General features: G+C 35.2%; 1 pseudogene; it reads left to right on the top strand.

Annotated features, from left to right (window-relative positions):
- The first annotated feature begins 1,696 nt into the window (after positions 1 to 1,696).
- On the top strand, positions 1,697 to 4,901 carry LOC122135100 (annotated as a pseudogene).
- The last annotated feature ends 475 nt before the right edge of the window (positions 4,902 to 5,376 follow it).

The raw sequence follows: 5,376 nt of genomic DNA, 5'->3' as shown, positions 1-5,376 counted from the left end.
CATGAGTCTATGTTTTGTTTTGCCAGTAAACAGTATTTCTTCATTCTTAATTTTTTTTTTTTTTTTTTGCCATTTTGGAAAGTGTTTGTTGGTTTTATGATGTGAGCCTTTTCCCAAAAGTCAGTTAAAGGTTTGTTAATGACAATTGGACCTTAAAATAAATGATGACCCTCAGAATTCAAGGAAAAAAAGTCAATTACGAGATTGGGATCTGATAGGAAAAAGTCAGAATTGTGAGACATTTTTTCTTAATTCTTGATTAGGCTTTTAGCACCTTTTGGTCTGATGCTGAATGACATGAATCCCAATGCACTGATGTTTTGTACACACACTTTACTGTTGCAGTGTAATGTGAGTTATGCAAATCAAGTAATTTTCCACTTACTCTAGAAAGTGCTCACTCTGAAACACTAACAGATGCAGCTAATAAGTTGTTTTCTTATGTGAGAATGTGCAGCTGTAATTTTCCACTTCATGGCCTGATAATCAAAAGACTTTATGAAATGCAGCTTGTTCAGAATAGATAAGGACTCAAAGATGGTTACACATTGATTCAGTGAAGCTTGGTTTAATCAGTTCGTCTCTGCCTTATTTCAGGAATACGCTGAAAAATGACTAGTATGTTTCCACAAAGAAAATATACTGAAATTGATGATAAATATGCTGCTTAGACCTTATCCACCACACAAGATTGAAGTTAATAAGCATAATTACAATCAAAAGTCACTTGACTTGACCTTCTAGTTTCATAGCACTGGGGTTGCTGAAGTGGATCAATCAGGGTAACAAATGACTTTTTCTTGAGTTGAGTGCAGCAATCACAGTCTCAAGAGATTCTGACATTAGTTCTGCTTTAAAAGCATCAAAGAGTTTTCTGAATTACCCACAAACAACATTTCTAGCAATAACAACTTTTTAATGCTACCTTTCTCTTTCTCTAATATATATTTTAATACATTGAATATTTATGTAGATATTTTAAGGAACCAAAGGTGAAACATTAGCCTGTGTAAATATAAACCATTGCATGCCTTAAGTTACCAGTGACTTTTCTCAACATTTGTGGACTTGTAGTGGTTGTTGTGATCATTTGTGTTACGGTGTATTTCACCAAGTAAAGTAGGTAGACTATCTTTGCAGCCTTTTTCTTGTGAGTGATGTGTCTGCCTCATCCTCCGCATCCTGGGTTATTTCAGGCCTGAAGTACTGCTCTCAGAAACACAGCAACACAAACACTCCCAATGTAACCTCTTAACACTGTGACACATCTATCAGCCTCCTCCACACCTGTACATATTTTGGTTTTGATTTTTTTAAAGAACGTGCTTCCTCAAAACGTGTTCCCCAAAATACATTATCAGCATTGGGTGCTATTTCTGTGCACACTACAGGATAAAAGCACCCACTCCAGTAGCCCAAAGGAGCATTTCAGTATATTATAAACATGTTTGTCTCTAAATAATCCCTTTAAATGTGTTGAGGTTTAGTCTTATATAGTTTTGGTTTATTTAGTAAAATTCATTGTAAATGTATTGGACAGTCATCAATGTATCAGTGTTTAATATTTAACTCAAGGCAACGATTCCCTTTTCACAGAAATGTGAATAATATCTCAAAACCTCCAGCAAGTTAAGGTCTTTTAATGCCAAACTCATGGTCTAATTAATGAGTGTCATTTCTGCTGGAGGAGCCATTTAGTTCACTATACAACCTCTCATTTGCTTGAGTAAACAGATTGCGAAAGAGTCCAGTGAAAGCTCATATGTAACCGTGTGCTGACTGGTACGCAAACATTTCAGGTTTTTCTTTTGTCTGCAAAACTGATTTTTAATCTAATATTTCTGTGATGTCAAAAGACATCAAATATCTAGTGCTGGAAAACTATATCGGTGGGAATTTTGTACCATGTTCCAAGTTAATAAACTCGTTCAACCCATCAACTGGAGAGGTTTATTGCAAAGTTCCAGACAGTGGACCTGAGGAGGTGAGATTTTTTTGTGATATTTTTCTTACAATTCTCAATTTCTTTCTAATATTTGAAGATGTAAGTTGTGCATGATCAAATAAGGTCTGTGTCAATATAGTCTGAATGGGTATTTCACTAGCTGAACATTTTCACTTATTTCTAGTGTAAAAAATATGTAACTAGTCACAAGATTATCTGGTTGAAGACACAAATTCCAAGGAAGACACTGAGTCAGGGTGACGTACATTTGGTCACCTATATTTGTCGTGGTAAACACATAATCAGGTGTGCGACGCTCAAAGTCCAGTGTTTAATTATTAACTATTATAGCTCACACCAGAAGAACTTGTCTAGGTCAGTGGGACAGAAAAGAGTTCAGATGTAGGATGTACAGTCCATCACTGTTTTGTATTATTATATTATACTACTTATTTTGTTAAATACATTTTATAGTCAGTAGAGTCCATTTTAATGCACTTAATAAAGAGTTTAAATACCAAAATTCTGGCATTACATAACTCCTGCATATCCTAAAATGGGCCAATACCTATACAGAGCAAGATATATCCAATTTACATGTGAGTTAACCCTTTTCTCACTGTTTATAGTTGGATGCTGCAGTGAGGGCAGCCAAAGAGGCCTTTCCTGATTGGTCAGCTAAGAGTCCAGCAGAGAGATCCAAAGTACTGAATAAACTGGCAGACCTGATAGAAGCTCGCCTGGAGGAGTTTGCCCTGGCTGAGTCTAAAGACCAGGGTAAAACAATAGAAACTGCAGTGTAACACAGCACCATATTACAGGACACACTAAACAGGTTTGACTAAATAAGTTCAAAGGACTTACTAGTGCACGATAGACCAAAGACAGAATTTGAGTCAGCAATGTACTTTTCTACTAGTCAATAGATATGTTTCTTTTTTTCAGTGGCTTATATAGTTTTATATTTATTAGTTTTAATATTTCTACCTAGCTGTAACATATTTTTGTACTGTTTTGTATTTTTCTCAGATATTTTAAGTTTAATGTTTTAGTATATATATATATATATATGTATATATATATATATATATAAAATGTAAAATATTTTTAATACTTTAAAATAGTTTACACAAAATTCAGTCGGACCATATATCAGTATTACTTTCTATTTTCTGACACTGAACAATTTAATTATTTTGGGGGCTCTTAACACAATAAAGGGACTCCGTTTCACAAAAACAATGCCTGAAATGTGGACATTCCAATATTAGCAGACAACTTCTGTTTTTTTCCTTCATCTGTCCTGCATCACACTAATGATTCTAGTCAGCTGGATCTCATGAGCTGTCTCAACTACACTGTTCGCTGTCCTGTAGGAGTAGGTGTGTGGTGGTCTATACATACTGTACTTTTATTCTCAATAGTACATCACTCGCTTTCAGTTGGCTTATGTATGTTAAATTTACAATTTCCCTGTCTATAGCTGGTCTTATAAGCCCATGGAATCTGCCACTGTACCTCCTGACCTGGAAGATTGGCCGGCCCGCTGTTGCTACAGGCAACACTGCTGTGGCGAAACCCTGTGAAATGACATTGGTGTCCCACCCTGACGTGCCATTGATCTCATTTACGGGGAGCACAGCTACAGCGAGACTAATAACAGAGCGCAGTGCAACATACTGTAAAAAGCTTTCCATGGAGCTTGGTGGGAAAAACCCAGCTATTATATTTGCTGATGCCGACATGGAGCAGTGCATCAGCACTATATGATCCAGCTTCTCCAACCAGGTTAGCTCCTGCACAGCTTGACCAATCAGGCTGTATTTTCATATAGCTTCATATATAGCTGTGGCAAAAATTGTACTAAATTACTGAGATAAACCTATCAAAATCCTGCAGGTTTCTCCATTCAAGACTTTAGCTTTGTGCATGCTGCCATACTACTAAAATGTGTCTTCTATGTAAAATATAATATATTTTATATAATACTATTATAGTATATATTTTTTTAAATTAGCTTTCTTTTTTCATTTTCATTTCAGGTTGTTTAGTAAATTGATGTGCTTATGCCATTTTTTATTAGTTTTTAAATAATTCTGTTCAGCTTTAATTTAATTTTTTGTAATTTAAGTAATTCACTTTTTATAAGCTGCTAAGGCAGCTTTTCTAATCTTTTTAGGTTTAAGTTTTTCATCAAGTTTTTCATCTTATATTTATGTCTTGTTTCCAGCTTTTTTTTTTCTTTTCGGGAAAAATATTTGTACTAGTTTTAATTTTAATTCATATCATAATATATCGGGTTAACTGGGAAATGTTTATTATACCGTCTTAAACCTTTCTTTAAATGGGATAACACCACGTAGTTCAGTTTTCTGCCACACTGTGGTGCTCAGAACACATAAATTGTTAATAGAGCATTGTACATTGGGTTCTCTCACACTCTATCCCTCTCTTTCTCTCTCTCAGGCCTTCACATCACACACACAGACACATAATCTCTGTGCTAATATTTAAAGTGTCTGTATATAATTAGTTCACACAGACCAGTAATAATTGTGAGATTTACTTAAGAACTTTACTGAGATCTTTTTTCTCTTCTGTCTCAGGGAGAGATCTGTCTGTGTACCAGAAGAATCTTCATTGAGCGGGGTATTTACCCAGAATTCCTTGCTCGTTTCGTGGAGACAGCTCGTCGGTGGAAAACTGGAGTGCCCTCTGACCCCCTCAAACGACAATGGACCGCTCATCAGCAAAGAGCATCTACAGAAGGTCTGATGATAATCACAGATGTGTTACTATTGATATAACATGCTGCATTTTCAATGCTAAGTGTCAGACAATGTGGGATTAGAAAGTTGATGTATGAAGAACACAGTCTTTATCGTCAAAATGAAATTACTACATTTACAAATAGACACTTAAATAAGACACTTAAATTGCCTGCAAACTCCTATAGGTTAACCCTCTGGAGTCTAAGGGTATTTTTGGGGCCTGGAGAAGTTTTGTCATGCCCTGACATTTGTGCTTTTTTCAGTTTCTTATAAATATCTAAATGGCTAAAGTCTAATCTCACTGTAATCAGCACAAACTAGGCTATAATAATATGTGAGCAGCATGTATGTACATGATTGTGTTTTTGAGAAAAAAAATGTTATGCGTGGTTAGTGAAAAACTAAAAATGTTAAATCACTTGAATAAGGCAATAAAACACAATACAGAAAATTGGTTCCCAGGAATTTTGAGGAACTGGAGCTTGTAGCCTAGAATTTTTTTTTTCTAAATGATGTGAAATCATCTTGTTTATCACTTACAGAAAACAATATATTGATTTAAATTTTCTAAGACACTTTTTGTTGGTAAAAGTCATATGCGAGTAGGCGTCAACTATCATGAATTCCCACCTGAGAAGACAAAGGCCTGCATAATGAGCT

Source organism: Cyprinus carpio, chromosome A23, assembly GCF_018340385.1.
Source record: "Cyprinus carpio isolate SPL01 chromosome A23, ASM1834038v1, whole genome shotgun sequence".
NCBI classification, from domain to species: domain Eukaryota; kingdom Metazoa; phylum Chordata; class Actinopteri; order Cypriniformes; family Cyprinidae; genus Cyprinus; species Cyprinus carpio.
This window is presented reverse-complemented; position numbering and strand designations above follow the sequence as displayed.